Source organism: Odontesthes bonariensis, chromosome 24 (genome assembly GCF_027942865.1).
Source record: "Odontesthes bonariensis isolate fOdoBon6 chromosome 24, fOdoBon6.hap1, whole genome shotgun sequence".
Taxonomy (NCBI): domain Eukaryota; kingdom Metazoa; phylum Chordata; class Actinopteri; order Atheriniformes; family Atherinopsidae; genus Odontesthes; species Odontesthes bonariensis.
Window position 1 is genome coordinate 22,240,819 of NC_134529.1, and position 22,742 is coordinate 22,263,560.

Consider the following 22,742-nt stretch of genomic DNA (forward strand, 5'->3'; position numbering starts at 1 on the left):
CTATCCAAGCAGCTTCAGATGGGGCTTAGATGACTAAAGTTATCACACCACCTCAGATAAAGGCAAACACTGACTTGTTTCATCACAGAGGTCATGATAATCTTACATCCTGTGAAGAGGGAGTCTTAAATACACATTTTTCTGTTGACCGGGTGGGGAAAATATTTACACGGACTCCTGAATTGGCTTTTAGTTCTGTGGGAGCCTCCACACCAGGTCGCAACATGATCAAACAGGAAAGAAGGGAAAAGGATACGGCCGCACTAAAGCAATTACTATTATATAGGCTACTATAACAATGTGAAAAACTGTATGTTTAGTAAGAATGTAGGACAGCAGGAGCGCCGTAAGCCTTTATACTGGAAGACTGCGGGGGGACTCCAATGATTTCAGGCACAAAGATCCATTCACTCATTATTAAGACCATGTGAGTAATGTTTTCAGTGGTTCTGAGAGAGCTTTCTTGAGTTAGAAAAAGAAAATAAATCTGTTTATGTTCCCGATAATGATGGTGGCTGTCCAGCCTTGGTCCCGAAACATTTCTTTTTTTCATTTAAACGGGTAACTTGAGTTACAAATAAACCCAATTTGTAGCCCAAACCAAACAAGACATGGTATCTGAAGTTATTGGTCACGGGAATTAATCATTTTACAGAGCCGCATCATGCAAAAGGAAGGATTAAATCGGTTTATCCCCAATGACGCAAGAAAGAAAATGGTGGTCAAACCTTTTCACGTGCGCCTTTTTCAGCTGTATCTGGGTCTGAAAGCTTCCGATCCCTGTCACACTGCCACTCTGCCGGCAGGAGCAGAACATAGATTTAGTCTATGAGATAATAGTTCAACCAGAAAAAAGCTTAATATTGACAAGTTGAAAGGGGGATATAGTTTGGTAAGTGAATAATTTCCTCTCCCAAGCTTGTATAATGGGTGGAATTACATTCCTCATCAAGCTTTAACCATAACTCGACTTAACTGTGCATGTAAACATACTGACTGTGCAGTTCCTTTGTTATCACCATCAGTGATGCCGGTAACGCGTTAATTAGTAACGCGTTACTGTAGTCGGACTACTTTTTTCAGTAACGAGTAGTCTAACGCAACTACTATTTCAAAACTAGTAGTCAGATTGAAGTTACTTATCTAAAACATCGTGCGTTACTATTTCTGCATTTCAGGGGAACATATATTTGGCTTTTGTCAACATATAGTCACGATTATTACAACCATACATTTGTATTGAAATAATTTGGGATAATTTCGTTTTCTTATGAGTTATATCAGTGTCCGCGACGGGAAGTCACTCGTTATTTTACATCTACCTACCCAGTAAAAGGGATCTGTCCCACTAAAATGTTAAACACCAGCGATATCATTTGTTACATTTTACTCACTTTCCCTAATCATTTTCAATAAATACACCAGTCTAAACCACAGTTTTCATCAGTGCCTGTCACAGATAGTTGATGGGTTTAGCTATTCGTGCTAACTTTATAACATATAGCCTACGTTTCAGGCAGTGCTATGGAGAGGGCTAGCTAGTTACCTGGTTGCAATTGATGACTCAAAGATGACTTGTTAACGTCTTTGTACTGTATTACATCCTCTATGATATCTGAATGAGTGTACGGGTGTTTATCTATGTATACTTCGTCAGGTTTAGCTTTGGGTAATCCAGTAACAGCTGCAGTTGTAGGCGACTAGCATACAAACATTTCTGCAAAGCGACGGGTCTGACGATCAATCAGGTTTCTTTAAACTTTTATTGGTCAACGGGTGGATAAACGTGACATTTTTCGTTCAAAAATTTGACTGTCATACTGGCTTGGGCCCATAATTATCAGCAGGTTACGTGATATAACCGTCCGTTTGTCTGCATCGCTGCGAGTGAATGACTGATGTTTTGTTAAACCACTCCTTGCTGCTCAGTGCTCTAATGCGGGACAACTACATGTTCAATGTAACTTAAGTGTTACCGTAATTCATAGATAGATGCAATCAGAGTTAAATGCATGGAGTCAAGAATGTCTATTGTATTTTTTTTTTTTTAAAGAAGTGTTTATGTTAAATTGAGAAACGCTACTTTATTTCTTATAAGAAGTATTTAAGTTAGATTTAATGAAGTCAAAAAAGCATTTAATTTGTAATAAGTATTTCAGTTAAATGAAGTGAAGAAAGAGTATTTAGATTTATTTATACTGTTTTTGTTTCATAAAACCACTTCTTGCTGCTCTAATGTTAGACAACTACAGGTTCAAGGGATGTTCAATATGTATTACTTTTTTACATAAGAGGTTTTTTTATATTTTAAGTAAAGTCAAGAAAGACTGTCTTATTATTTTTTTTAATTTAAAAAAACATGTAAGCCTATTTCAAGAAAAAGTTTGCAAATGCCATTTTTGATGTTCCGGTTAAAATGTATGTCAATAAAGTGAGTATTGGCAGAACTGGTAGTCATTTTCATGTTATAGGGGCGGGGGATCAGCCTCGGCTGAAAGTAACTAAAAGTAATCTAACTTAGTTACTTTTGAAAGCAAGTAGTCAGTAACTTAACTAATTTACTTTTAAAGAAGTAATCAGTAGTCAGTAGTCGGATTACTGTTTCAAAGTAACTATGGCAACACTGATCACCATACAGCATAAGAAACACAGACCCATCCTCCCCTTAAAGGAGAGCAGATCATCCTGTTCCACAGTTCCTCACTGCAGCAACGTTCAAAGCACCACGGTTATTTCCATTCGGTCGTACTCATAGAGTTGGATGTAGCTAAATATGAACACAGACCGGCATCACAGTCGGATGTGAGTGCAGAGTGATTCTCTTTGAAACAGGTTTGTGCCGATCAAAATACTGATATCCATTTCCTGGCATTCCGGGAACTCTTTTTCCATCTAGTTCATGAGAATTTTTTTTTTTTGACGAACGAGCTCAGACCCTTTTTCACCACGCGACCGTATCCCAGAGCTCATTCTCATTCTCCTTCAACGCAGGTCTTGTGAGTCTAATAAAGTAGTTGAGGGGCATCAATAAATTGACCGATTAACTTCAATTAGGGCTCAAAATGAAAATGGTTTCGGAAACTATTTAGTCCAATCTAATGAAAGCGGTGGTAGTAGAGTACTTACAACTGCAAAACACGAGTAGAAGATGTGAATCGTGAAGAAGTTTGGGAATCTGTAAGTTTTAAGAAGAAATTCTTCTTATTTTAGCAAATTAATAGTTGATTTTGGTTAACTTAACACATCGTGAATGTACTGATTGTGTACTTATGTTAAACGTCACGTCCCATTTCTGGGGATTTCCTACAGGATTTGAAATGAAATTCCAATTATTTTCATTTAAATGAAATAACCAAGAGTGAACAGAAATGAGGCAGGCCATATAGGAAACATTCACTGCATTGAAAAAAAAACCCCCAAAAAACTAAGCAATGAATTAAAACCGCATAAAGAGGAAGTAAATGATAAAAGCTTGTTGCAGTGGTGCACTGTTAAGCTCCGTCTGACCGCCACCCTTTGATTTGATCAGGTCCTTCCAGCTGTTTAAAAGCTCTGCCTGCGCTTGAATGACAATCTGTGTTTATCTTTGGCTTTCCTCTCCAACTAATTAACTAAACCCCGGAACACCAAAACACACAGTCCCCTGAACCTTTCCCCTCTCTGACAGCTGATGTATTATTGCACCATTTCAAATGAGTGCAGAGTGGAGGATGTCTCACAACAATTTGCACTTGTGTGGCCTGAAACGCTTATTACCTGCTATGTATTAATTAAAGATAATTACGATATCTTTAGTATATGACGTAGTTTTAATCGTCAGTGTTGCTTATGTGCGTGTGAAATAAAGAAGTAATCATTGGTGTGATTATTTTTTATCAACGTTTTTTTTTTTTTTAATTTACTGTGGCAGGTCAGGTTATCAAAATGAATGCACACACAGACACGCGTGCGCACACTGGGGATGAGGCCGTTCTTCGCTTTCAAGCTACTTCTACACTCATGCGTCTTTGCTTTCAGATGAAACGCTGTGCCAATCTTTATTCCTCCTGGAAATGTTTAATTGCCTGGGAAGCAAAGAGACACTTTAGCTCGCTGTACAGCCGAAAGCAGGCACTGTGGCGGATGTGTGAAAGGCCCCTATTATCTGTTTTAGCCCTCCCATCGTCTTTTCAGTCTGAAAAATCCCCCCGGTGCGTAAGGCAGGAATTTGGATAAATCCAGATTACATCAGAAGGCAGGTGAACCAGCTAAAAAAAGAGGTAAAAAATATAATTACGCTGTCAGACGCTGCAAAGCCGCACTCTTTAATCTTCTGCCATGCCAATGCCATTGCTTGTCATCTCCCATCGAGTGCCATAATCTACCATTTTTATCCCACGTTTTTTAATATGCATCTTATTCTTCTGGTCAGTTCATCATCATCAGAGGGTTTTGAGGTTTCTTATTCTGGAAACAATCACGGCATTGGCCTTGGCGAGCTCGTCTGTAATTCAATGCGTTATGGTATTGAAGCCTGGCAAGTGTTCATTTTGCTCTCATTCTGGGATATTGCACACAAGTTGAAAACTCCCCACAACAACATGCCCTGCAGCTGCACACATGCAGGCTTTTGCTTTTCTCCTGCTCACGTGTTGCCTGGCGTTATAGTTCATCTGGTTGTTTACAAGATCCTCCGGTGCCGCTCACCGTGTCGAGAAGAACATGAATGAGTTTCTTTTGCGAAATGGCATTTTTGCTCCATCTGGTTTTGCTGAGGCAGTAGCCCCTTTAAAACAATCTGCCGTTCCATCTGGTCACTGTGGTTTTTGCCCCCTCGCCAGGTCACCTCCCTCCTCCCCAGTTGCTTTCACTTACTGCTGCAGCCCGCCGCCCAGTTTGAGAACAATCTCCCAAAACATCCCGAGGGCAACTCCTGGCATAGATGAGAACCACAACTCCTTCTCAGGGCGCTTCAGGGGTGCCCGATGAATCAAATGTTCGGACTCGCCTTCTCATCCCGAGAGGGGACGCGGCGAAGAGGCCCAGGGAGAGGAAGAGGAGAGCATGATGCGAGCAATCAATTCAAAGGGATCTGTTTTCATGGCTCATCCCGTACAGAGGGGCAGATTGTTCCTCCTCTCTCACTCAGGTGGCACTGGGCCCAATCCTGGCGCCTGCCACCCTGCCCAGATTAATTGGAGCATGCTGTTGTAAATTAATCACATATGGCTAATATCCCCCCCAATCTACCCTCTCCGAACACGATATGAGCATCACCTATCATCTGTTGTCCTTTTCAGAAACAGACGACTTCTCTCTTGACTCGTTTATCCCTTTCATCGAAGGAAGTTCTACGTAAGGCGGGAAAAAAAAAAGGGCACAGTGTAAAGATAACCAAGTTCAGGTTCTCGCTGGTTGGAGTTCACTGTAAAATTCATGACTTTCCCTTTTGGTTTTTCATTTGTCTCTCTCTGCCATCCACTCTTTGCTTTTAACCTGGCACAAAGCAGATTAATTGCGCTGTCGTACCAAAGGTAGGAATAAGCCAGTGCACCTGTCCCTGATGCCACCGTGCATTAAGATGAATGCGTCACAGCTATGGTCTTTATTAGTTATTTATAAGGAGCCACTGCCCAGAATAACAGCACTAAAAGACTGGGGCAGAGTGAACGGGGCGCTTACGGTGGACTTTGGCAACTCTCACTGGGAAGTCATATGAAAGTGTTGACCAAAGTGACATTAACAACAGTATGCTGCTGAACGGCTCAATCTGATTGCCATGTTAACGCAGCGCGGTTGTCACGTAAATATCAGGCACAGCAGCGATTTGTTTGTTTTAATAAGGCTTGGCACAAGTTGATGTAACTCAGGAAAAATGTTCTTGGCATGTTTTGTTTCTTTTGGCACTGTTTTACTATTATTATCGTATTTTTTTCTCGTGTCCTGTTACAATAATGGTGCAATCTCAGAACATACGTATAAATTATTTTTGACACACACTTTGGGAAGGAGTCATTTCAAATTGGTAGCTGTTACCGTGCTTGAGTTCACCATTGTTAACATATTGGCACCATATCTGTCTCATTAATGTAAAATGTACAGAATGTTACAATTTGAAGTAATTTAAAATAATTCACAAACGATTCTGACCAGAAGGTGTTGTTTTCTACATTCTGTTTTGCTGGAGAACTCTCAGCAATGCTACTATTAGCGGTTAACAACTTTTAGTATTGTTCAAGTTTAAGATACACAAAAGAGCCATAACACTCGTTCAGGCATTTCATTCACTTTACTATGTTTGGCAGGTGGTTTAAAAATAAAGTTAAAACAAGACCAAGAGTCTACAGCTGCAGCTCTGTGAGGCCATCAAATAAGCTAATGTTAGCATGCTAACATTTTACAGCAACGAAGCCAATGTTCTCCAACGTAGTTTAGTATGATAATCTGTTCTCCACACATAGCCAATAAGTAGCAGAATTATGTTGCTTTATAAAAGAAATAAAACATCATCATATAATTGTGGTTACTGGTTATTGTGATTTGAAAATAAACGGTTTAGTAAAACTAAGAAAGTTTAGTCACATATTTTAAGGTTTTGGATTTACCTTTTAAGTATATTTGCCATGGCCACAGTGGTAGACAGAATCTTTTTATTTTTTATTTTTAACCTGTCTGTGTTGTTAGTTTATTTACATTTTGGAAAAGGAATTGCACCTAATTATCTTTTAGGAGTTTCTTTCCACTACGCACCATTGGATGTGCTGATACTAATTCACTCTGATAGGCCAGAAAATGCCGAACGCAGGGTTCTCAGGCAAGTTCCGAATTGTTGCAATTCCTGTCCCATGAGGCTATTGTTCATTTTCTGGTAATTATGAGGTAGTTTCTGGCTCAAAGTCATAATTATAAGATAAGGAGTCCACTTCTTTTTTTCTCCAATGCACTTTTTTGGGCACTAGCGGGAGAGGGAAGAATGAACTCACAACTTAAAAGGCCCTCTTAAAGAAAACTACAAAAAAAGGAGAGAAGGATGGACTTTTTACCATTTGTGGGATTAGTTTTCTCCTGTGAAATTTGATTTGAAAACTCTGAAATACAGCCTATAAGCTAATATTAAGTAATGACTCACTATGTCTGATAGCTAATGACAGGAGAGCCTTTCAGAAAACCACATTGGTCCCCTCTTATCATTAGCCTCATCAGGGTGCTTTTGCTAACTTTGGCGAAGCCCCTGATTGCATGGTTAGAAATTCAAGTAGTAGACGTATCAGGTTTGATATGAACATTATGCGGTTTGCCCATGGGGACAATTCCATTTGTAAAACCTACCCCCTTTCTTTGTCGGAACCCTTTTGGATTTGTCACTTTGCATTTGCTCTCAGAAGTAAAGCTTTTAAACACTCTCTATAACGGGAAGCATGCCTTGCTGGTGACACGGCTGTGATCTATATCAAAGCCATCTGGAAAGTAAAAGTTCACTGCTCGTCTTTAAACGCAAGTTTTGTGCTCTTGAAATGCCGTTTTTTTTTGGAATTTTCACATTACATCCTGCGCTGAAGGGGTCAAGTTAGTAAATCAGCTCATGCAAATGTTCTTTTGCGAACTGCACTTCAAACACTTTGAGGACGATGATGATGATGATACGTTAAATTTAGATGCAGCAAACTAAACACTTGCCTGTCATTGTGGTTGCGTACATCCCTAGACGCCCTCACATTTCCTGATCTATATACAAAAACAGATGTTAACAACACAGTGCTTTGAGTACTTTTTAATGTTCAGCGGCCTCACATTAGACAGTATCTGTTTTTCATTAAATACGACATTAATGTATGTAATTGGTGCACTAAATGGCACGGTTCAGATCCCAGCGTGCGCTGCCCACATGCATTTGTCATGCCGAGCCGCTCGTTCAGCCCACCATTGTGATTAACTGTGGTGGCTGGGCGCAAATTTACAGCGATAGCCCCTGCTGTCAAAGAATGTGTGCAGACACGCTCTGCGACGTCCGTTCTACAGAAACAAGAGGCGAAAAGCCCAGAGCTGCGACAGTGGGCCTTCCGCACACTGAACTTCTTTGTTCTGCCAGCCACGACCTTCATCCCGGGCATTTTTATTTGACAACAAGGTGTGCCCCACCACGGCCAATTGGAGCTGATGTCCCGAAGCTGCCGCCAAGGGTGGGGGTTTTAACCATCATAAAACATAAAAATAAAAGCCTCGTCTCCATCTCCGGGGTGCATAAAAAGAGGGAAACAATCGGCGGCACAAGTACAAAACAAAAAGAAATACCAAGGGGAATGACAAAAATTCCCCCTGCTGTTATTTAAAGCTGCTAAGAGCTAGCAGGTATTTCTCATGACTATCTGTTTTCCCCTGGGTATCTGGTGTCTTCAGGGAGAGCCACACAGTGCTTCAGAAAGGTGGTCGGAATGCAGATGCTGCACATGGAAACATTTTAGATGACTGGCGAGCCGGCACCCGCGAGAGAGATGTAAGACGAAACATTGCTCAATGTCCTCTTCGAAGTATCTCTTAGAAAGAGAGCGTTAACACATGTTTTGTTCCTGGGCTGTCTGCGTGTGTGAGTGTGTGTGTGTGTGTGTGTGAGAGACTAAAGTTGCAGAGTAGTAACTGCCATGTCATAGCGGGGGTTGTGTAGGAATACGCCCCTGGGACTTGAGCACTGGCTCAGGTCCAGCTCTCCTGATATGTTAACAAGAAGAACTTGTTCTTATCAATGGGGTGCTTTATTCCTGCTGTACGCACACACTTACACGGCCACACACACACACACACACACACACACACACACTCACGCACACTGATCAACAGACACAGAAATGCAAACATCAAACATTCCAATAAACTCACACACATACACACAACAAACACACGCAGTTGACCGATAGACTCGCAGACAAACAGAGAGGCGAGCGCATGAACATGTCTCGGAGACCATTAAATACACACAGATGGACACAAAAGACCCAGACACACATAGCCTGCTGGTGCAGAGACAGCGCTGCCATCAGAAACGCTTATCAACATCCTGGTCGCAGCACCTCATACAAACATTGCACACTTGTTTTTATTGTTGGCGAGAAGAAACCGGATATTTCAGGCCGAGACAGAAGGGGCGGGGTAGTAGGTATGTAGGTATGAATATTTGCTTGTGGTGTCTGGGGTAGTGGGTACACCGACTAAAAAAAAAAATGAATTCATTAATAGGAGACGAATGTATGTGGCAACAGCACTGTATTAGTGCTAAAAAAACCGCATGAGATGGGTCCATTTTCTGCTCTTTACCTTAATGCTGCTGTCAACACCAAAGGGAGACTTTGGTCGTATCGATCCATCCATCGGATGCTTTACACAGACGATAACACCGAGGACGACCGGACTAAAAAAAAAGCAGAATTTTAAGCAACCTGCAGAGAGAAGAGGTCTGAGTGGCACCGATAAACAACTCCTCAAAGCGCCGGCGAGAGGTGAAAGAGCAAATCCAAAACATATAAAAAGTAAAGTTGAAAGGCTCGAAAAGCAAAAAAAAAAAAAAACCGAGCTGATGGATTCAATTCAGTGACAACAGGATCGTTGTAGCTTAGTTCAGACCGCTGCGTTTCCCCTTAATGATGCAGTCGCGCGGTGTTGGGAGGAATACGCGGGGTGATAAGGTCAAAAGGCAAGTAGCCCTGAATGGATCCTTAATGCAATAAGGGAAACGTCTTTTCCAGGTGGCTAACTTCTGTGTTTACTTTGGATCAGACTGGAAAGCAAACACTGTCTGCAGAGCAGCTTTAATGCTGTAAGTTTCAGGTTTCTTTTTGAGCATTTCCAGCATTGGGCAGTGATTTCTACTTTGCTCGATACAAACCGTAGTGATCCCTGTAAACGTTTGATAGTCTTAGAACACCTATCTGGCAACTAACTTTGCAAATAATTTCAGGGAGTTAAAAGAAGAAAAACTTATTTTCTTGTGAAGGGATATTTCTTGTCGGGTTGTGGGGTATATATGAGTGGTCGGTGTCTTGCCTGCAGTAGATCGCAGTCAGAGTGCTCTCAGTTTGGAGAACGAAAGCTAAAAGCTACCCAGAAGGAGACCAGAAAAAACTCAAACCTCAGATTTTCATCATGGTTCGATTGAGAACTATAGTGTGGAATTTTTTATTTCTCCTTCTGAGAGTTATTTACTTTTTCCATTTACTTTCTCAACCTCAGAACACCTCCGGGGTAACACCGTCCATTTCAAAAACAGTCCGAGATGCAACATGGACCATGTTTGATTCGCATTTGCTCTACACCCCCATACAATTTTTTTTAAGGTTCAAAGTGTTTTAGACGGTGTAAATTGTGTTCTTCTAGCATTAAGCTTTAGTTAAACTGTCAGAAAACCAATCAGTGGATGATTTAGAATAATAGGCGTTTCCTGCTCAGGCCCGTGGGGCTGACCAATCAGAGCAGACTCAGGCAGGCTTCTTGAGTAATGTGAGGTCTATAGCTGTGGTTTTGTTTTGTTTGTTTTTTCACAAAAAAACTAGTGCTTGCAAAAATACACTCAAATACAAGCATATACACTTTGGTTGATTTTTTTTTTAACTAAAAGTAGAAGTACTGAATCAACTAATTTACTGAAGTAAAAGTGAAAAGTGCAGGTTCTGAAATTCAGTTTACATATAAAAGTACAAAACAATCTAAGAAGATGGTGATCAGGTAGTCAGTTTCAGTTGACTTTTTTTTTTTTAACCAAAACCAACTTTGGTTGGCTTACCTCACCTCCTATATATGTTAAAGCTACCTATATTCCCATTGCACTGCAACCACTTCAAGCAATGTAAAACATCTATCGTTAAGAGAAATACTTCAATTGTTAATGGTAACTTTAAAAAAGAAAGACAGTCCCTCGTGTTACCCCTCTTTGAAAGGAAGAAGAGAGATGAAAAATGCTGGAAAAAGAGGAAGAAAAACGCGAGAGGGGCGAGATCGTAACGGTTGTTTGGAGAAAACGCATGAGGAGCTCTGAGCTCTGTCTCCTCTTTGTCTTTTTTTCTGCCACCGACTCTGAGGTGATGCAGAGCAAACCCAGAGCAGTTTCCCTGCCGCCTCCTGTTCTTCCAAGGCGTTTTTTTTTTTCCACAGAGTTTAATTACAAATAGCAGTTGATCTCTTTCCCCGTCTGCTTTTCACTACCATTGTCTCCTCTCTGTAAACCTCCCACACGTCCTGTTCAGACCCCTTTACTCATGTCAACAAAAAGCCTTCATTTTTCTTTTTGATAGCTCGAACTGCTGCCCACATCCCAAACAAAAAAAAAAAAAAACACACATAAAGTGTACAGTTCAAAACACAGCTCCCACTCTAAAGTAATACCAAGGCCAAACGCTGCATTACTCACGCGTTTTGTCTCTTGAGTGAATAAAAAAGTACAAGTCAGTGTGAGGGCAAAATATTTGTATGTTTTCCTTCAATATATATGTTATTGCTTGAAAGGTCTAAAGTGTATCGCTGCAGCCAGACGCCTCTTCTTTCTGGGCTACTTTTTGACTCGCATTCCAAAAGTCACATGTACCTGTTGATTTTAGAGATCCAATAGAAACAGCTTGCAGAACACAAAGCACATGGTGGCCTTAAGCTGCCTTCCCTCACACACAGCTTCCTTTTTTTTACTGTCCGTATGTGCTCTCTTCCTCACGTTGCTCTTTCTCGTGCTAAATCAGCAGCAATTTCACTTCTTCCACCGCCCAACGCCTTTGTCATACTTACAGGGTCAGTGCTTCTGCTGTCTCGAGTTGCGGCTCTATTGTTGAGGCGTGGACGTGGTTGTGAAGCGAAAGCCAAATGCAGAAGTTGTGGTATTAAAAAGCTGGGAGAGCAATAAATAGATGTGACAGGGAATAATGTTTTAAATTAAACTTTTATTACCAAAAAAATCAGGTCTTGAAAACATGTCTAGTTTCTGGGAGGTGCTGAAAGCAAAAATCCAAATTTATTTCTTTTGTTTTTTGTTACAGTGTTAAATATCATTGCATGCTTTTGTTTTACTGCTTAAATATAATAAATCAAGTACGTGCTTGGAAGCTTGACACCATATTACATATATGTCCAGCCCATGCTCGCATATTTCGCTCTCCAACAGTAGATCATATTTACTATACACTCCCAAACACTCTATGGTCTCAAAGTCATATGACAGGTGACCAAACAGTCACTTCCTTTATTGTTTATATTTATGGCATGTGATGATTGCTGCCATGGCAACAAGATCATTTGTTTTTCGTAGGGAAAATACCTCTTTTTGTGCAGTGCTGAAATAGATGTTAAGCTATTTTTCACTCACTTTTAAGCTTATACAAATTCGATTAGGTTTAGGAAACAAAATGTCCTAAATAGAAAGTAGCTATCTCGGTTTATTTTTTCAGAACTAGTTATATTGTTCAATTTAGCTCATTATAATGTTTTGTTATGAAATACACAGCTTCACAATGTTAATCTGGCACACTGGATATTGACAGAAAAACACCAGCTCAGCACATTAAAAGCTGATACTAAGGGCTTCCCTGTTGATTGATTAAGAGCTCCTGACGAAATAGTAGTGTGACGCAGACGGAGCGAGGCCGGCTGGTGAACCTGTGAGGACCTCTAGCATGTGACACCAGTACCTTAATGCCACTGGGGCCTCATCCAAAAAGCTCAGTAATCACCGAGTGGAGATTTGGAGAATGCCAGTACCAGGGTCGGACTGGGAAAATTTTTCCCCGGGACCAGCCCCCCCCCCCCAAAAAAAAACTACCAAAATTCCTGTTTCCCCCATAGATGACAAACACACATTATTAAGCTCAATGAGAGTTGTGTTGTTGCAGCACCTGAAAAACAGCCCAAATAATTAACTACAATAACGCTTAATGAATTCTCTACAGTCAAAATAAAAAAAAAGTACCGTATTGCATCAGTAAAATAAAAAGCTAATAATTACAATAATTGTTGCTTTTTGTCGCGGATCTTGTCCGCTCCCCCTTTCTTCTTCTTGGAGCCTCTGTCGTCCTCCATAATAATTTAGCCTACTCTGATCTTTAAGTGAAACATAGATGATGCCTAATGGCGGTATGGACAGATCCACTTGAGGGAGGGGGGCAGGGGGCGGCGCAATCGTAACACGCACCTGCTTCTGAACTTGTTCTGAAGAGGCAAGGTCTGTGCAACCCCCCCAAAAATGTATACAATACATTACGAGCCACATGGCCATTAACGGGCTGCTGGCAAATGCAGACTAGATAAATACATTTAAAAATTGTATATTTAAAAAAATAAATAAATAAATCGGAGGCCACCGGCCCAGATGTGGACCGGCCAACCGGGTCCACCCGGTCGCACAGATTGCCAGTCCGAGCCTGGCCAGTACCAAAGCTCCTACTATCAGCCCCACATGCTCATGTCAAACTCTGGTCACATTTTGCTGACCTGCTAACGATAACCCCTGAAACCGTTTTAGTTTCCGCTATCGATTAGCTGGAGTACTTTCAGCTCCTTTACCAACAGTCTCTACTGGCTACGTTTAGTTGGTTGACTAAGCCCGCCACCTTGGCCTGGCTTAGTTTTTAGGTAATATAGGTAAAAAAAAAATTTAAAAAGGTGTATAAGGCTTAAGATGCTACATTTCTTATTAAAATACACAATGCTAACTATACAAGCATGTTGCATTCTACGTTGATGATGTGAGATTGTTGCACTCCACAGTTACCTTTTCAATAATATTATAAGCTTAAGAGGAGCAGCACTAAAGAAAAAAATAGTTTGTGCTAGTTTTGGTGATAGTTGCCAGCCAAAAGGCACAAATTATCTTGTGTAACACTTTGCAGCTTGTGGGCAAAGACAAAGTTGAATAGGTTAAATACATTCATTCGACAAAACAAGCTGAAAGGTGCTGCTCGTTGGAACCATAGTCTTCTCCCACAACTCCCACACTTTGGCCAAATCTGCCTACAAAATGCAGGAGACAAGAGGGATCTTCTGTAATTGAGGCTGAAGAAGGCAGCCCTCAAAGCATCTTCAGTGAAACTGTAACAAAATTCTTATTCTTAACAGCTGATGACGGCTGCACAGATACTTTTACTCCTCCCACCCTGTTATCTTCCTCATTTAGGTATATTCTAATGGTAACATTTTCAATTTTGCATTCACCATTTGAGTTGTGTTCGAGTTCAAAATGAAAAGGCCGTAACTAAAGTTGTGTTTATCTCACTGGAGGGTCCAGAGACCGGGGTGCTCCCAGCAATTTGGCATCGTACCCAGAATGAATCGCTCCATAAACAATAACCATGGCCTGCAAGCGAAAGGGATTTTTTTTCTCAGATGATTCGATTCAACTCAGTTTATCTAAATAGTGCCAATTCACAACTAAAGCAACCTCAGAGCACTTTATACACATTTACCAAGTTTATTCATGTCCAGTTAAATCATTCAAATTCTGCTCAATACAATTCAGTGTGAAAAAGTCGACAAGCTAAGAAAAAAACCAAATGGATCACATCGCATCCTCGCCACCATTCCAATCCTAAGCATGCTTAGAGCTGCGGGTAAAAGCAGCGAAAGCCTTTTAAGAGGTATAAAAAAAGTGGGTGGCCAGCTGCCTCGGTTAGTGGTAGTGGGGGGGGTAACACAAACAAAGACAGACAAAGACATCTTGAGTCTTTAAATATCATATCCATGTAGCCAATGCCAATGTAAAGATAATGAGCCATACAAGCCATATTAGGCACGGTTACTTTTTAAACACTGAGCCAACTGTGTGGATGGAGTGGTCATACCGTGCTGGATTAAATACTACCATGCAAGAGGAAAAGAAAACTAACAGTAAGTAAATTGCCCACCTGTGAGGGGGCTCCGTACTTTTCTCCTCTGAATAGTCATTTAGGGCTTTTATGAAGGCAACTTGTCATTCCTCTAATGCCTGCAGTGCTTATGGGAAAAACTCCCTGAACTTGAAACAGTTTTGTGTTGTCCACAGCCGAGTCAATAAATAGCAGCACATAACTTCCATTTTTTTTTTTCCCCCTCTCCCCTCTCGGCTCCCTCCTCTGTGCGTGATCCAATTTCAGCCCGACGGAGGTGATCCTTTCTCTGGGCTTGTTCAGTTGGAGGCCGCGGGGCCGTTTACACGCAGGAGTGAGAATGAGGGATTTCTAATGACTCTGCACTCTGATAGTCTTCCAGTGGTGCCCAAGGCCCCCAGCCAAGGACCTTCTGTCTCGACATAACTACTCATCAACCAGTCCCATAACTCTGAAGTGGAGGAAGAACGCGGGAGGCCTCTGAGTCCAGGAAGCTCGGCCGCGACGAGTGTTAGCAGATGGAGTCGTGCTGATCAGAGGCTTTTTTTTCCCCTCACCTCTCTGAAAAGTCTCACTTTTCTGTTTTTTTTTCTTTTTTCATAATGATGTTCCAATATTTCTTTTAAACATTTTGAACTAACATCTACAATGTCCCCGGGGGAAGCTTGAAAAGAAAAAAAAATGCCCTTTCTTTCAATCTACCAGTTTTTTTTTTTACCTTGTTAATGCAAATGTGAAACCATGAATAATGAGGAGCCCCGTTAGGGATATTAATGATCCGCCATAACCGAGCAGCAGTGGATCTGTCCCGCGGTATTAAGTCACCTCAAAGCTTTCTAATTGTTTCTCAGAGAGGTAAAGAACGGTGGGTGTTTTAATTATGCCGTTGCAAAACTACAGGCTGCCTGCGTGGCTCATAAACATTTCGTAAAAGATTACAAAAGATGTTTGCACAGGTGGTTATCCCCAGCGGGGGCTACTTTAACTGCGTTAATGTTGAACTTTCTTTCCCTTTTGATTCAAACGAACCTACATTTTCAACAGATGTTTTACAAACTGCCGGCAAAGGTTCAATTCAAAATGTACTTTCATTGAATTTGGTGCAGGTCAGAAAAATTATCCTATTATATTAGCTTATCGGCTCTAAATTGTTGACCGTGCCATCGCATTAACACTACTGCCTGTCTTAAAACATGACTGATAATGAGGGATGTTCCCATACATTTAAAAAAAAAAAACCTAAATCCTCTTTGTGTTGTTGGGCTTTTTTATATGCTTTTTTACAATGAGACAAAAAGATAATGTCCAATTTAGCTTTGAAGGCTTTTTTTTTTTTTTTTTCTAAATTGGAACACAGCCGTATAATTATTCATTTCTTAAATATGGTGATAGTTTTTATGTTTTTAGCTTTCATTGCATCAGTTTCCTGTGCTCAAATCCTTTCGGCGTCTTATTGAACCAACCATCACAGATCTCATTCAGTTTACTCTTGTTGGTCGTTAGCTGAAATGATTGACTGTGAGCATATAAAGTGCCATCCTCCGGCTCTGTTTACTACCACGCTTTGATGAATTCAAGGCTTGAGTATTTAGTAAATCCCTCATAGAACTTTTTACTTCGAGGGCTACTCGAGTGTTGCGCCCCGGTTTCACTTAAAGTGATGCTGTAACTTCTTTCACTGTGTAACTATACACCGGAACTTTAACTTCAGCTCGTTTCGGTGGTTAGAATTTCTGTGTAACATTCGCAGGACTTTAACCATTGATGAGAATCTGCTGATTGTTTTCAGAGTAAATGAACCAAACAGAAGAGCAGAACTTTAAGAAAATTTTATAATTCTAAAATAGGATGATTAATTATCATTTGCAATATTTTATTGATTATTTTAGAAGGATATATGTTCCATTAATCTTTCTTTACAGCTTTATAATGATTAACGTGATTTGTCATCAACAAATGCCACAAAAATGGCAAAAATCTACAGCAAATGTCCCAGATTATTAATATAAATATATCTGCACACCAGCTGGTGAGATCTGTCTCACTGCAGCAGAGTGGGCAGAAAACACAGAAAATGCCAAAAGTTTTTGCTGCAGTTGAATGTTCCTATGAGAGAAAGAGCAATGCAAAAAAAGACAGAAACGAGAGTTCCTAAATGTTAAGTTTTCACGTGTTTAACCGATCTGTGTGTGTGTTGCATTCGATGCCGTATTCAGAAGCCAAACTTCAAATCGAAAATAAACGGATTTGCTGATTCATGTTGGCTCATAATCAGTCATCAAGAAATGCGCTTTAGCTCACGGCGAACCTCCTCTGAGCCCAAGTTAAAGTACAACAGAAATATGCTTATATGTATTTATTTTAAAATAAAATAAGTTAAAAAAAAAATTCTTTTGTACATAAAAAGAAAAAAAAAAAGCACTTTTATTATTTCTTTCATTTCCGGCCGTACCAAACAGTCAGAAATATTTTAAAGCCCTGCAACCCGTCATGCAAACCTGCTGTTAGTCTGTACGGATATGTTTTATAAATAATGTAATACTTATATTACAGTGTAACTACTTAGGAAAAGCAGACCTGTGAAACCTGGCAGAAAATGATCAAATCCCTAAATTTGGCAGTTTGTTGTAATAATGTCTTAGTTATTCCCAAAAAAGATGAATACACTTTTCAATGTGAGCTATTTGACAAAACAATGAAAAGTGAGCCAAAAACATGGGTAAGTACAACTCAAATATTATGTAATCTTAAACTCTCAAGAATAACCTTTCTTACTGTAACTTTCTGAGAAAACCAAATGCAGCAAAGGGGTTCCAGCTGTGCATCAATGCAGCCATTAAACAATTTGCCTGAGCCAACACTGGAAGCAACGGATAGAAGAACCAAGAACGTGCAACATTAATGCAGCCGGGTGAAAAAGCACAACCTGCTGACATTGTTTTGCACAGGAACGTTTACTGTATAGCACCACGACTCCGTAAACAGAAACACGATGTGGTGATGGATCGCGCTAAACATGTGCTTCTACCGGTTTTTGCTCAGTTCTGGTTGGGCTGAGCTTATGGCAGCTGGATTCTTTTTAGAATAGAGTTTCAGCAAGTTGCACCACTTTTACAGATTCTGCTTTTTTGATTGTGTGGTCCGCTGGGGCGGCACCAGGAAAACGCTTGCTAAACTAATAAGTCCTGTCCCGGGATGCCTCTTCCACCTGGTGCAGGTAGTGGGAAGCAGGAGGATGGTAACCAACCTGCCATCACTCCTGAACAATGTCTCTCACTGCAACTATGACACTGTTACAACTGTCATGTCTGTGGGTTTTTTTGCCACGTTTTTAGTTTCTGTTTAAGTTCTTAGTTTTACCATTTTTAGTTTTTCACGTCTTAATTTTGTTAAGTTCTAGGTTCAGGTCTTGTTTTTAGTTTTGCCTTGCCATGCCACCTTTTTCCTCAGTCGTTCTCCTGCCCTGCCATCAGTTTCACTTCCTTCACCTGTGTTTTCCCCATCAGTTCTACTCAATCACCCTCCACAGTATTTAGTCTCCCGGTTTGTCCATGCTCATAGCCAGATCCTCACTTGTCACTTGTCTCTCGTTTCCCGGCACAACTAAGTTAAGTACCTTTTTTGTAGTATTTCAAGCCATAGTCATGTTTTGTTTTTGTCACAGTTTAGTTTTTGGTATCCGGCTCAGCCGCGCTTTTTGTTGAAACTTTTTGAAAATAAACCAAGTTTTGTTTTTTGAAAAAATCTGCATCCGCATCCTTCCTCGCACCCACCCTGCCTGACAACAACAATGTAAAGCTCCTTCAGCCACAGGCTGCTGCACGTGCAAATGTACAGGAGCAGTATCGCAGGTCGTCCACCCTGCTGCTGTCGAACTCCATAAGCAGCACTGCTCCCAACTGAGCTCATAAACATCATCAACAGGCTCGCAGTACGTCTTTTATCGGCTTACCTTCACCGTTGACTGTGCAAACACCGTTAAACCAAATACACGTTTTCTACACGATGGTGACGACTTCCATCTCTATTTGTTTGCATCTTTTCTGCTTGTATGTGACTTCGTCTATACGGCTGTTTGCTGTTCTCTTTGCGGCTTAACGTGTTATATTCCCCTCAGCGGGACTAATAAAGGATTATCGCTTCAATTATTTTGAAAAAAAAAAAAGTGGATAGGATTGCAGGAAGATTAATGTGGGCTGCAGTGGTACTGAGTATCGCTCGGAGTTCTGCTGATAAAGACTCCTTTAATTAAGATAAATAGCGACTGTTGACTATGGATAAAGGTGTTTATGTATGTTCTATAATTAGTTTCATTGTGTCCTTTCAGTGTGAGGTTCTGTCTCCCCCCCCCAGGACTGATTTTCATCTTTTATCTCTTTAGCCACGACATTTCGGACTCTGCTTAGAGACAACAGCTGAAAACAGGAGAACAATGTAATATTACTGCTACTATATATCTACAAATCAGCGTCTTGTGTCATTCATGTTGTCTACTTCGGGAGACTTCAGCACATGGTGCTCATCTTATCTGTGGATAAATACAGAGTCCTTGGGGTGCTTGGAAATGCCACTTTGGACAATATACTGTACATGATGGGTCTGAGGCAGCAGAAAAATGAGAGAGAGATTAATGAAAAGGTCAAAACCACCATTTGTTTCTTTCAAGCTGCATCAGATCTCAACCTGGGTCCACTTCCAGGCTTATTAGTGTTTCTGCTGAGGAGGTGGGGCGTGACGTGGCATCCACAACGCCGCAAACTTGATCTGAGGCGCCCCCCCCGAACGAGTCGTAGATTTGAAGGAAAAAGCAGAGTACTTGACCCCTATTGTCTCCGTGTTCGGACATATTTCCCTGCCCGAATCCCTCCACTTCCTTCGCCGTATCAGTGTGTCCCAGACAAAATAGAACGCCGCAGGCATGCAGAGACACACACTTAGACGGAATGTCATCACAATGTGGGTTCGTCACCTCCATCAAGAATGAGGCAGCTTGTCTCTGGAAGGGAGTGAACTCACACACAGACACCTACTCCCACACAGCTACATTTCAGCGTGTGTGTCATCTGGGCACATGAACATGTGCACGTCTTTGCAGCAGTCATCCCTTCACAGTGTGGCTCCTCTGACATTTAAGGAAAGCAAAACAAATGCCACTCTTGAGTGCTCTTTCAATACACAGGAAAAAAAAAGAAGGTTTTAAGCGATACCCGGAGTAATCAGAGTGTAAAACGTCCCCCCGATGATAAATACACCGAGGATGGAGGCGGCAGAACAATGCTCACTTGCTGTTGATATTTGTGGTTGTAAATGAGGCCGTTTTGTTGCAAATAACGATGCGGCCTTCCACAGTTTACGGGCTAATTTAAAAAGGAGACCGCTCTGATGCATGGTCCACAAGGAGCTGAGTGTTTTTTTTTTCTTCCCCCTCATTTGAGCTCTGCTTTTTAAAGAAATAGCCTCACTAAACCGCTCTTACTTTAACATGTCTGGATCCATTTATGTGAGGAGTCCATGTTGTGTAATTTCTCCGATGGCTTTCCCCCGGCTTCACCGTCATATACCTTTTTTTCTTTTTTTTGTCCCCCATCTATCGTTCTCCCTTTGCCACCATATGGGAATTGGAGTCAGGATGGAAAATTGATTAGAAATAGATGATGTGGGGGGTCCACAGTAATGATGGGGAAGAGTCACCACAGGCTATCAGCTGCCACGATGCTGCACTTTGGTGCTGCCCTGTGCATATTCTTATGCCTCCACGGTGGTAAGTTTATATGCCTCCGGAGAGCTCGTCTGGGGGTCAGCTAATGGGCCGTTGCCATCCTCCCTACTTTGGAAAAGCGGCAAATCCCCCCCCCTCTCTCTCTCTCTTTCTCTCTCCAGAAGACTTGCAACAATAACCACGGCTTTCACAATCCCACATGGGGGACGGGCCAGAGCTCTGGCCGTGTAAAGAGATAGCGAGAAGGCGTGTAAGCGACCAACCTGCACATTCTGAGCCAACACACACACACTCACACCTTGGAATCTTTCAATTTAAGTGTAATAAATTGCAGCAGGAAGCCAATGCGACGCCGATGTGCTGAGGGAGTTGAAATCGACACTCACGCGGGGACAGAGGCACGCTCTCAAAGGGAACAGCGCAGCGCAGTGTTTGGCTTTGACTTGCAGAAGACATGGAAACAATATCCCAAGCCTCCCTATTACCAATGCCAGCTTTTTCTCTTGGCCACGAAAAAAAAAAGATGTTTGTTAGGCTGAGCGCTCGGGCCAGCGGATGCGCATCTACATTTATGTGTGAGGTTGCTACCTTGGCTCGGGGAATTTTTTTGTTTTTCTTGCAAAAATGAAAAACAGTTGACAGCAGCAGTGGCAGCTGCATCATCTAGTCCGACAATTATGGAAGGCAACGAAACAGCTTTCAGTCAGATATATGGAAATGAGACTGCTGCGAAAAAACATCCATCGGAGGTCCTTACCATGAAATATTTATGAATATACACCCATGCACGGCGTATATTCCTTTTTGTTAGCTGACACGGTTGCTCTTTTTCTTTTCGTTTTTTGCACCCAGCTGGGCGGCGGTCAGCTCTGACTGCAGGTGGCATCGGTGACACGCACAAGTCCCACGCGGCCCCCACTAGAGACTGAGCACATGCGAGCGTCCCGGAGCTCTGAGGGGCCCCCCGATGTAACCGTATGAAGGCTGTCGGGGTGGGTGGGTGGGTGGGGGGCTCGTCTGAGCCACAAGTGGAAACGCAGGCCGAGTCTAATAAGAGCTCAACCCACAGTCATGTAGACCGTATCAAAACAAGGCCTCAGAATATGGACCTCTTTATGCAGGTAATTTGGTCTCGGCTGGGCCTGAACTCGTGTTATTCTGTTACATTCCCTCACGCTCTCTGTCCTGCGCTCTGTCTAACTCTAATTTGTTGGGGGGGGGGGGGGGTTTTCTGCAAGAAGAAAACGGGCATTTGCTAACCTTACAAATTGCATTCTCTGTCAATGATGCGTCGCCTGCGTGGACAGCCGATTTGAAGTGAACAATATCATCAGACTGGGGATATTATTTTCTCTCTCTCTTCCACAAATGAAAGCATTAATAAAGGTTCCGTAAAACAAACAAAAAAAAAAAGGCAGACGATAAGATTGGCAGAACCTTGCTTTTTTTTGTCAAGTGTGTGGGTATCAAATAACTGAGAGTGTTTTATTGGGTGACAGACAAATAAAGAATAGCAGAGCAACGTGTGGGAAGACAGACACTGGTCTAAAAGCTTTCATTCATCCCTGAGTCATGTTTCAGTGTGGCTGCAATGTCAGGTTTGAACCCTAATCTCCTCCAGATGCCCCCGCAGGATAACAACAACCTCTCCTACACAACCCCAAGACAAGAAAAGAGCCTTGAGAACGCAATCAATAAGCAACTTGCATTATGGCTGTATCTGCATACTTGCACATGTATGTGCTTTTGTTTTCTGTCTTTAGTCCTCGCCTTCAAGTCTTGATCGAAACAATATTTCCTTCCACTCATCAGCTCCTCTTGTTCGCCAGCCTGTTTCTGCTGGATGGGAAAAACAAGGGAAATATATGCATAACCCACCGCTGACACGCCGTCTCGTTTGATGTGGGATTCTCAAACAGATGCCCCGTCTCTCCGGCGTTATCGGGGATATTAAAGTGCTGGGTGGCTGTGTCTCTCTCTCACTCCGTAAATACAAACACACACAGCATCATTTGCAAAAGCCAATTCCATTTCCTGCCCTAAAAACAAGCTTCGCAGCTTTCCTCTGTTATTCAGAAAATCAATAAGACCTCAACTCAGGAGCTTTTAGAGTATATGAAGGACAGCTGGTGCAGTCAGCTCTGTTTAGGGGGGGGTGAAAATAATGATTTTTATCATAGAGTACAAAAATTATTCTTCAGAATACAACCCTTCTT

General features: G+C 41.6%; 1 protein-coding gene across 2 annotated transcripts in view; it reads right to left on the reverse strand.

The window, feature by feature from the left end:
- The window catches only part of flrt2 (fibronectin leucine rich transmembrane protein 2), a 51,913-nt gene that overhangs the window by 17,734 nt on the left and 11,437 nt on the right, over positions 1–22,742 (reverse strand). The window contains exon 1 of one of the 2 annotated variants that reach the window (XM_075458699.1): positions 729–752. The exons of the other annotated variant lie outside the window; for it this stretch is intronic. The gene's annotated coding sequence lies outside the window, so the exon portion shown is untranslated. Of the gene's footprint in view, positions 1–728; positions 753–22,742 lie in introns of those variants that run through there. 2 annotated transcript variants of the gene reach the window in all.